General features: G+C 37.1%; 1 long non-coding RNA gene across 1 annotated transcript; it reads right to left on the bottom strand.

Moving 5' to 3' along the window:
* Window positions 1-6,906: 6,906 nt before the first annotated feature.
* On the bottom strand, window positions 6,907-9,093 carry LOC133790747 (uncharacterized). The gene is made up of 2 exons (XR_009874063.1): window positions 8,672-9,093; window positions 6,907-7,186 (listed from the first exon to the last, which is right to left on the bottom strand). It is a non-coding gene; the product is annotated as an uncharacterized LOC133790747 (long non-coding RNA).
* Window positions 9,094-11,421: the final 2,328 nt, after the last annotated feature.

Below are 11,421 nucleotides of genomic sequence, written 5' to 3'. Positions count from 1 at the left end.
CATGCTCCTCCTCTCTGATCAAGATAGCGCTAGCAGCATACTCGGTGACTGCCAAATAGATGAACAAAGTTTCTTTCTCGACCGACTTGGACAAAATCGGTGGTTGCGACATATGAGACTTTAGAGCCTGGAAAGCCTGCTCGCACTCTTCCGTCCACTCGAATTTCTTATTACCCCTAAAAAATGGAACGCATTTCTCCGTTGATTTGGAAATGAATATACTCAAAGCGGCAATCCTCCCAGTTAGACTTTGAACATCTTTAATTTTAGATGGCGACTTCATCTCGATTAGGGCCTTGATCTTTTTGGGATTAGCTTTGATACCTCGTGAGTTCACTATGAATCCCAAAAAATTTCCCGATCTAACTCCGAAGGAACACTTAAGGGGATTCAGCTTCATCTGATATTTGTTCAAGATATTGAAGCACTCTTGCAGGTCCCCGATGTGTTCTTCTGCCTTCTTCGACTTAACCAGCATGTCATCAACATATACCTCCATGTTAACACCAATAAGTTCTTTGAACATTTGATTGACTAGTCGCTGGTAAGTCGCACCAGCGTTTTTCAAGTCGAAAGGCATTACTTTGTAATGGTAAAGCTCTGTATCAATTTGAAAGCTAGTGTGTTCCTCATCAGGTGGGTGCATACTGATCTGATTGTATCCAGAGTACGCATCCATGAATGATAGGATCTCATGCCCTGGCGTGGCATCGACCAGTTGGTTGATCCTTGGGAGTGGGAAACAATCCTTCAGGCAGACTTTATTGAGGTCTGTGAAATCCACGCACGTCCTCCACTTGCCATTCGACTTGGGAACTAGTATGAGATTTGAGACCCAAGATGGATAAAACGCTACCCTGATGAATATGTTCTCCTTTAGCTTATCGACCTCTTCTTTTAATGCTTTTGATCTATCTTTGTCGAGCAGCCTCTTTTTTTGTTGTACTGGTGGAGAACTTTTATCTATGTTTAAGACATGACTGATAATTGCTGGGTCAATCCCAACCATATCCTTATGCGACTAGGAAAACACCTCCTGGTTCTCCTTTAAAAATTCCACCAGTTTTTTCTTTGTTGTTGTCTCTAAGTTTTTACCGACTTTCACAACCCTTGTCGGATCTGCCTCATCAAGTTGGACCTCCTCGAGGTCCTCAATTGATCCTACATCTTCTTTAAAATCCCCAAAGTGATGATCTAAATCCCTATCGTCACTGTGGGCAACACTACTTCATTGGCCAATAACAACCCTTTCTCGGCTCCTTCTCTCGATCCACCCTTTTTTGCCTTGGTAATCGAGGAATTATAGCATTCATGTGCTTCTCGTTGGTTTCCCAACACGCATCCTACCTCTGTGTTGGTTGGGAACTTCATGGCTAGGTGCCAGACCGAGGTCACAGCTCGCAGGTCGACTAGAATAGGCCTTCCAATCAAAACATTATATGCAGAAGGACAATCAACTACTATAAAAATAGTGAGTTGTCTTGTTCGCGGGCATAGTTCCTGCTGTGACTGGAAGCCCGATCTACCCTATTGGCGCAAGCCCCTTGCCAGAAAAACCATAAATGGTTTGGTTGCATGGCTCCAAATCCTTCACTGACAACTTCATCCTCTCCAGCGAAGATTTGTACAGAATGTTCATTGAGCTCCCTGTATCAACTAACACCCGCTTAACCATCATATTAGCGATTTGGACATCCACGACTAGAGGATCTGAATAGGGAAACTGGACATGCTGAGCGTCAAGCTTAGAGAAAGTTATCAGTTCTTCCTTTGTTTGAGCTTTTTTGGGAGTTCGATCCTCTACGTTCATCATTTCAATGTCCTGGTCGTGGCGTAAGGTTCGGGCGTATTTCTCCCTTGCATTCCCACTATCACCTGCTAGGTGTGGGCCGCCACAGATGGTCATCAATGTACCCGCCATTGGAGTTGGCTGTAAAGGGGGTGAGTGTTGGCGTACAGGGGCCTGCTCGTTGCCTCCTTGAGCCTTTCGATGAGAACCTTCAACGAATCGTACATACCTTCTCAGGTGTCCTTGTCTGATAAGGAACTCAATTTCATCTTTAAGTTGGTTGCACTCGTTGGTGTCTTGACCATAGTCGTTGTGAAAACGACAAAACTTGGTTTTATCTCTCTTGGAGATATCCTTCTAGATCGAGGCTGGTCGCTTGTAAGGGACAGTGGTGTTAGTAGCCTGGTACACTTCTACTCTACTTTCAACTAGGGTTGTGTAATTAATGAACCTTGGCTCATATATGTTACTTTTAGGGACAGTGATGGCTCGTGGTTCACCCTTTTCTCTCCGTTTTTGTCGTTGCCATTGGGTTTCCCAGACCCATTGGCGGCTTTGGTGGGATCTTCCTTCGGACCTTGGTCGTGCGTGGGCGCCTTCCCTTCATTGGCAATTGCCTCTTCGAGCTTGATGTACCGGTTCGCTCGGTCCAGAAATTCTTGGGTGCTCTTCACCCCATTCTTCCTTAAACTGTTACAGAGGGATGAATGGCGCAGTACTCCAGTAGTAAGTTCCATCATCTTCCCCTCATCACCAACTGTCTTAGCCCTAGAAGCGGCTCGCATAAAACACTGGACATATTCCTTCAAGGATTCTCCCTCCTTCTGGTGTATCTTGACCAGTTGGTTGGCTTCGGTCGGATGTACTCGACCAGCGTAAAACTGCCCGTAGAACTGTTTCACGAACATTTCCCAAGACACTATGCTAGCAGGAGGGAATTTGAAAAACCATTCCAGAGTAGTATCGGATAAGGTGGCCGAAAAGATTCTGCATCGAGCATCATCTAACACCTTCTGGATGTCCATTTGTATCTCGAATTTATTTACATGAGATATTGGATCTCCAAATCCATTGTAGTTGGGTAAGACCGACATCTTAAATTTTCTTGGGGTTTCGGCCATCGCTATTCTTTGTGAACGAAGTGCCTCTTCTTCGATCATACTCAATGTGGGATGTTCGGCTTCCCACTAACTGTTGGACGACCTGATTCAGCGCATCAAGCTGGGCCTGTACAATGTCTGGCACTATTGGGGCGACCGATGCTGGCGGGACATACTCGTCGTGCCTTTCCCGCCTATCATTGAGTACGTCCCTCAAATCATCATCCCTACGCCTTTTCTCGCTAGCTCCCAGTCGATCAAAGACGTTAGGTTGCCTAGGCTGCCCCCCAGCATTCTGGCTCGTCGGCCGATTTTCTCTTGGTGGGGGATTCCGTTCTCCGCCCCTCTCTCCCTGCCTTCGACTAGCATTTCTGTAATGCCCCAAATTTCCTAATAAGGTTTAGGACCTTGATTAGGAGGCTGGGAGGGTCATAATTGATTTATTATGCTATTTAATGATTATATGCATGCTTGTGTGAATTATATTATTATATGATGGTAAATGCATGCATATGGGTCCACATTTAATTATAAGGGCAATCTAGTAATTTGGCCCGTTGAGGGCGGATTGTGTCTTTTCATGCATGGGGGTGAATTATAAATAATACCACATTATATGTGGATTGGTTCGAGCCATTCGACATGAGATGATCATGGAATGCAAGTTCTCGGTCTAGTCATAACAGGATTAAGTTCGGGGCTCGGAGTGAGTCTTGGGGTAATTTGGTGATTAGAACGTTGCTGGGAATTAAATGGTATAACGAGATATGAATTATTGGTATTTAAGAATATTGAGAATAACGAGAATTGGAGGGTGTTAATTATAATTAACGAGATAGATGGGAATGGACAGTTTTACCCTTGGGAGTCTTTAGAAGCCTTTATTGGACCTAGGGGCAAAATTGTCTTTTCACCCCTATGATATATATCAGCCCTTTAAGTTTAGAAAGCTATAGAAAATATAAGAAAACAAAGAATTATCATCCTCATCTTTCTCTCCCGTACCTATTCTTCTCTCCTTCTTCCTTTCAATTTTTGAGAGCCAATTTGAGGTAACAAGCTAGGAGAGCAAGGATTGAGGGCTTAGGACCTTGGTTCAACCATTGAAGGGGGTCTAAATCAAGCTTGAGGTAAGATTACATCCATGAATTTAAGCTATACTCTTTTTTTTCAAGTAAGTTTTCAGTTGAGAATTTAAGGTGTTAGTTGTGGGAATTCATAGAAGTTTTTGTGTAAGATTGCTTGGGTTTTGATGAGGGTGTGTTGTAGATGAAGTTCAGGGGTTGAATTGGATGTTTGGGTGATGTTTGGGATTGATTTGGATGCTTGGTTTTCAAGGGGGATCGCAAGGGAGAAAACCAGAAAAGTTTCTGGTCTAGTGATGGCGCCCTAGCGCCATTCCTGGCGCCCCAATGCTAGGCAGGGCAGGTTTTGGGCTTCTCTGACTTTGGGGCAGCGCCCCAGCGCTAGTGTAATTTCCAGCAAACATATTTTTGGGGGTTTTGGATGATTTTGGGGGCTCGGGGGATGGTTCCACTACCCCGTTTGGGTGATTGAGAGTCCCGAGAGTGCGGGATGGATCTCGGGAGTGAGGTTTTAGATTATAAACTTTTTTATGATTTATTTTATTGATGGGATTCCATATTTGGTTATGATTAGGTGACCTCTAAATGATCAAATGATTGATCGTTCTCAAGGGTCGTTTTTTTACTAATTCTTGCTCGAACTCGAGGTAAGAAAACTGCACCCTGTGTATATGTGACATGCATGGTTATTATTGATGCATGTTGGATGCTTAAATGTGACATGCATGGTTATTGTTGAGGCATGTCAAGTGATTAAATGTGATGCATGTGTTGCACGAGAAACATGTGGTTAGGGCATGCTATGAGTATTGAATATGAGATCGTTAAGAGCTTGAGCCTCTGTGTTTATGCATGGTCCTAATTATGCTAGCAGTTGTTAAGTAAGCATGCTGAATGCCCTATATTCGAATATTTGACATATGATATATGTTTGGTAGCATTGGTTGCTTATATGTGTGTGGCACCAACTGTTCAGGATCGGCACTGGTCGCGTATTACTGACCTGAGAGTCAGAAACGGCATAAGCGTCGAGGACGCAGGGCAGAATGAAGATTAGATCTAATCGATATCAGCATTGAATGACTCTAAATCATTAATGCTGGACTGACCCTAAGGTCGATGAAACTTATAAGCGCTTGTCTAGTCTAAGACTAGTTATTCAGAGCCAGGGCCAACGGCCTAGGTGACTGCTTGTCACATGGCTAGGGAACATTGTTCTATAGTTATGACTCTAGGGTCATGAGGAAGGTTATGTTGGTGACTAATCATCATGCACCTATCCTGTTTAAGCTAGTGAAATGATCACTTATTTATAAAGGGAACGGAACCCACCTTAGTGACTTGTTCCACTATCACTCTTTTATTTAGGGCTATCAGCCCGGTATGGTTACCGGAACCACCAGTGTTGAATCACTTATCTGATTGAGATTGACTTGATAGTTATCCACTCAGGAGGGCAGGATTTCCTATCCTGGATACCCATCATTACATGGATTGGTTTGCCTGTTTGACTAGGGCTATATCTGCTAGGCGTGTGCCTTATGATTTGATGACATGTTATTACTGTTCATGAGCATATTGAGTTTTCTTGCTGGGCTTCGGCTCACGAGTGCTATGTGGTGCAGGTAAAGGCAAAAGAAAGCTGGACCATCCTTGAGTTGGAGAGCTTAGGTGACGATGTGTACATATGCAGATGCTCGACTGCCACGGCTGAGGTTTGAAGAGGAACTAGGGTTAAACTCTGTTTTGCCGTTTAGATCGGCTGGTTGTAAATATTTTCTTGCAATAGACCTTTAAATTATATTTTTGGGATCCCAATGTATATAATAAACGTTATAATGAAACGTTATATCTTAACCAAAATTTTTAATTCCTAAACCGCTAATCATACTTAGTTACACGATTTTGGCCAAATGACTCGATTAGCGAGTTTAGCACTGTTTACAAGGCACACCGTAACGGTCCCTGGAGTTTACGGTGTTACAATTTCCTCTGCCGGAATCAGCTTCATTGTAGTCATGGTCATCCCTAAAATGCGATCGACTATGGAGCGACATGCTGATCTCACTATTTCCCCCTTCCCTCGCTGGCACGTCCCGAGCGTCAGGTGGAGGCCTGCGTTGGTTGGTGGGTCCCTGGGGATTATTATGTCGTGGGGGGCCTTTGACCATAGAGCCTGGCTCGACTTGCCTTCTGCCAGGAAAATGGCGTTGTCCCCTGCTCGGTGGATTTGGCTCCTCAACAGTTTGGCGTCTAGGGCTTCGGGGAGGCTGCCCGGCCCTATTATGCCTTTGATGCTAGGGATTATCTTGACCGGTGCGAGAAGGAGGTTGCTGCTCAAGATCTTGAAATGGAATATCTTGTTGAGTAGCAGGAGGTTGCTCCGGCCTATGAGGGCTTGCCGGTTGAGGCGGAGTGTGGTGATGTTGTGGATGATTTGGATGTGGACCTTGTTGTGGTGGTACACTTGGTGGCTGATCCGGTTGAGAGGCTGGCGCAGGTTGTCCTCGGGCCAACTGGATGGTTGCCTCTAGAGCGGCAGTAGCGTCCCTCTACCGGCGGTCCATGTCGGCCTGTCGCTCATTCAACTCTTGACGTTGTCGGTCAATTTCTCTCTGCTGCAACGCCATCGTTTCAGCCACATTCTCCTAATTAGCCCTCAGATTGGCTACACTACTACAAAAATGGCATGAGAAGTCGGTTAAAAACCGACCTATAAACATTCATAAGTCGGTTTGGAACCGACCTCCCATGCAATGACTTACCATGTAAACACATGGTAGGTCGGTTGTCTAACCGACTTATGGTATTTTGTTTTTTTTCTTCTTCATATTAAGTTATATTTTTTCATATTAACTTATGAAACCCTCACACTATTGAAATCGAGCACCAAATAAAATAGAACCAATATCAAAATTACTAAAGTCACAAATAAAAAAAATACACTTAACATCACCAGTATATATCAATAAATTTACAATCTTCAGATCTGTGAAAAATCAAACTTAAATCTGCACAATTTTACAATATTCAATATATATATATATAACACAAATATAGACACTCAGATCTATGCAAAATTACATATATAACTCATAGTACAAGTACCCAACTCCAACCATAATAGGCAGAGCAACAAACTTCATGACCACCACAGACACTCCGATAGGCGCCAACATCATTCTTTGTTGTGCTATTGATAGCTCCCATTCCTAAGAAGCTAGAAGAGTTCATGATCAATATACAAAGGAGTAATCTTATCACTTAAAATTCAAAATAAATTTTTAAAAAATTAGATTGAATGCAAAAAAATGAGTTTCATGCAAAAATTTTGAAATATTTCTGTTGTGGCATCTTAAAATCATTTAAATACACTTGTTAGAGCAAACACATTACTAAAAACACAAAAATCTAAAAAAAAAAATATGGCAAGTTTTCATGTTTCAACATAATAAACTTAAAAATATAAGATTGAATGCCAAATATGAGTTTCATGCAAAGTTTTTGAAATAGTTCTATTGTGGCATCTTAATACCATTTAAATACACTTGTTAAAGCAAACAAACAACTCAAAATCAAAAGAATATGACAAGCTTTCTTGAAATTCAGCATAACTAAAAATATTCAGATTGTATGCAGTAGTGTTAGTAATTTATACAGACAATAAACGACTGTGTATGTAATATGAATAGTGGTGACAATAATGTTAAGAATAAATATGTGTGTGAATATATATGAATGAAGAATAATAATTAAGAGTGAAGTTGTGCAACAAAATCTCCAGACAAGGAAACATGAATATATGTCCTTGTTAAACATTATGTTACTGCTGTATATATATGTGGAATAATTAATCGGTCTTCAAACAATGACTGAGAGAGTCTCAGAATAAACCAGTAGTACTACTGGCTCTTCTTGATGCAAAACATCTCTCTCTCTATATATATATATATATATATATATAACTCAAAGTAGTACCGTACTCTCATATATTGTTGTTTATTAAATATATTATTGTTTCATTTTAGATTGAAATAAAGTGATGAGCTCATAAATATATATGCTAAAATCCTGGTAAAAAAAAATTCCTGGCATAGTTGCATAATGAATACTAACAATATAATATACATACACATATTTATATATATAGCATGTATCAAGGAAACAAAGAATAACACATAAGACATTGCTACTCATGAAACAACTACAGATAAACAAATATGAACAATCCATAAACATAGCGACAAACATAGAATATGTGGGTACGAATAGTTCTTTATCAATCAGCTATGAAGAAACATAAAGGAAAATTTAATAAAGTTTCAGAGCTCTTTATATATATGTTTCATCTATGCATTTACACAACTCAAAGGAAAGGAAATTCATTGTTTTCATTCTTTATATTTCTTTTGCCAATGATGATAAATGGGGTAGAAAAATAAGGCCCAAATCTTCTCCATTTCTTATATAAGTATTAGATTTATTCCCTTTGTCAAGAATGGAGAATGACAAGATAATAAGAAAATGACTTTAACCCAAAACTTCTATCAAATAGATGGTGTGCCAAGGAACTTTAAATATGCACAAACTACAGTAAACCTTTTATAAATGTAAATGAACTTCTACTTTAACTAAATAATATAAGTGTGCAACAAATAGCCAATTAAACTATTATAAGTCACAACAGTAGTCTTTACCTTTCTCTCAAGTATTTCGTCGAACACCTTGCACGCTTCTTCCCAATAACCTTTCTCAAGCCACCCCTTGATCATTATATTGAATGAAATCGAATTTGGACGAAAATCCATGTTAGAGGACCGATTGAAAATGCCGTTTGCTTCAGAAAACCGACCACCATCAACAAAGACGTTAAGGAATGCATTGAAGGACTGACTTGTCTGTACACAATTGAAAGAGGGAATTCTGCGAAAAAGCTCAATGGCTTTCTCCACCAAACTGGCCTTAGTGTAATGCTGAATCAAAGCAATGAAAAGTTTCTCTTCGCACCGAACATTCCTTTCCCGAACTTGAAGTGTGTCTGAGAGAGAGGGGAGAAAAAGCTACGCTCCTCTAGCATTTTCTTTGCTAAAAAAATGTAGCATTTTCTTGTAGTGTTCGTTTTTTGTAATGTAGCATTAATAGAAAGTATATATTTTTAAAGTTCCTTTTTATTAATATTTAACATAAATTATTAAAAATGCAATATTTTTATATTATTTAAAAATTTAACTAATTATTAAAAAAAATCATTTCAACTAATATTTATTCTTTAAATGTTTATAAAACAATTAACTTTTATTTCTACATGATAATTAAAATTTTAAAATAATATTATGAAAAAAATAGATACAATACAAAATTAAATTTATTTATTCAACTATATTTAAAATTGAAATACTCTTTTAGTGAATAAAATAACCCATTTTCATTTGTTGTGTATATATAACCAATTTTCAATCAATTAATACTAATTAATACTGGGAAGAAAAGAGAGGAGGTCTTGAGTCTCGACTGAGAACAAGAACAAAAGAAGCACCAACTTATGTTTTTGCTGAAATTTTTTTATTACAATTAACTAATTAATATTTTAAAATTCCAATAATGCAAAAATAAATTAGATTACCTTTAATATATGTAATATTAATAAGTATATATTGTTTTATACTTATTTCATACCCAAATAAATTATATATATGTATTGTTTAAATAAATTAATATTTTTTAAAATTTCAATAATATAAAAAAAATTAGAGTATCTTTAATAATGTATTTTTATAATGACATGGTAGGTCGGTTCTACACAACCGACCTACCATGTCACATGAGAGGTCATTTCCCACAGAACCGACCTACCATGTCATCTAAAAAATTATTAAAGAGATACTCTAAATTATTTTATAAATTTTTTTATTTTAAATTTTAAATACTATTAAATTAAAATATTTTCTTGTTTATAAAAATGAAATTAATTTATTCAATTACAAATAATTTATTAATTTTTTATATTTCAAAAATTATAATATATGTAATATTAATAAGTATATATATTTTTATACTTATTTCATACCCAAATAAATTATATATATGTATTGTTTAAATAAATTAATATATTTTAAAATTTCAATAATATAAAACAAATTAGAGTATCTTTAATAATGTATTTTTATAATGACATGGTAGTTCGGTTCTACACAACCGACCTACCATGTCATATGAGAAGTCATTTCCCATAAAACCGACCTACCATGTCACAAGAGAAGTCATTTCACACACAACCGATCTATCATGTTATCTAAAAAATTATTAAAGAAATACTCTAAATTATTTTATAATTTTTTTATTTTAAATTATAAATACTATTAAATCAAAATATTTACTTGTTTATAAAAAAATTAAATTAATTTGTTTTAATCCCAAATAATTTATTAATTTATTTATATTTCAAAAATTATAATATATGTAATATTAATAAGTATATATTTTTTTATACTTATTTCATACCCAAATAAATTATATATATATGTATTGTTTAAATAAATTAATATATTTTAAAATTTCATGTAAAATTTATATTTGTTAATATTACATTATAATTATATTTTATAAATAAAAAAATATTTTAATTTAATAACATTTACAATTTAAAATAAATAAATAACAATTTGATAAACGAGTAGTGTCTTAAATGATTTTTTAAAGGATATGTTAGTTCGATTCTGTGTCATTATACAAATATATTGTTAAAAATACTCTAATTTGTTTTTACAATATTAAAATTTTAAAATATATTAATTTAATTTAATTCATTTATTTATTTATACTTCAAAACATTATAATGTAATATTAATAAATATAAATTTCTTACATTTATTTCATACACTAATAGCTTACATATATATATAGTTTAAAATTCTTATAATGTGACATGATAAGTCGGTTCACATAGTAACGACCTACCATGTAAGCAAAGTAGGACATGGTAGGTCGGTGCACACAGAACTGGCCTACCATGACAACATGGTAGGTCAGTTTTGCATGAACCGACCTATTATGTCTTCTACAAGCATGGAAGGTCGGTTCACACAGAACCGACCTACCATGTCCACATGGTAGGTCAGTTCTCGCGCAACCGACGTCCCATGCTTACCTTTGACATACATGATAAGTAGGTTCTGTATAAACCGACTTATGAACATGTGTTAAGTCGGTTTAAGTGAAACCGACCTCTCATGAACGATGGCTGATGTCCAAATTGTAGTAGTGCGAACTCCTCTTGCAATATAATCAGTGTTGTCTTCAAAGTCTCAGAATCCATTTCCTCATCTTCAAATTCCAATTGTGGCTCATCTTCAGCCTCATTTTGTGGAGGATGATGGGTTGGTGCGACACCAGAAGTTTGTCCATTCTTTCTGGATGTTTTCGCCATTTGATCTTGTTGGAAGTCTTG

Source organism: Humulus lupulus, chromosome 7, assembly GCF_963169125.1.
Source record: "Humulus lupulus chromosome 7, drHumLupu1.1, whole genome shotgun sequence".
Taxonomy (NCBI): domain Eukaryota; kingdom Viridiplantae; phylum Streptophyta; class Magnoliopsida; order Rosales; family Cannabaceae; genus Humulus; species Humulus lupulus.
This window is presented reverse-complemented; position numbering and strand designations above follow the sequence as displayed.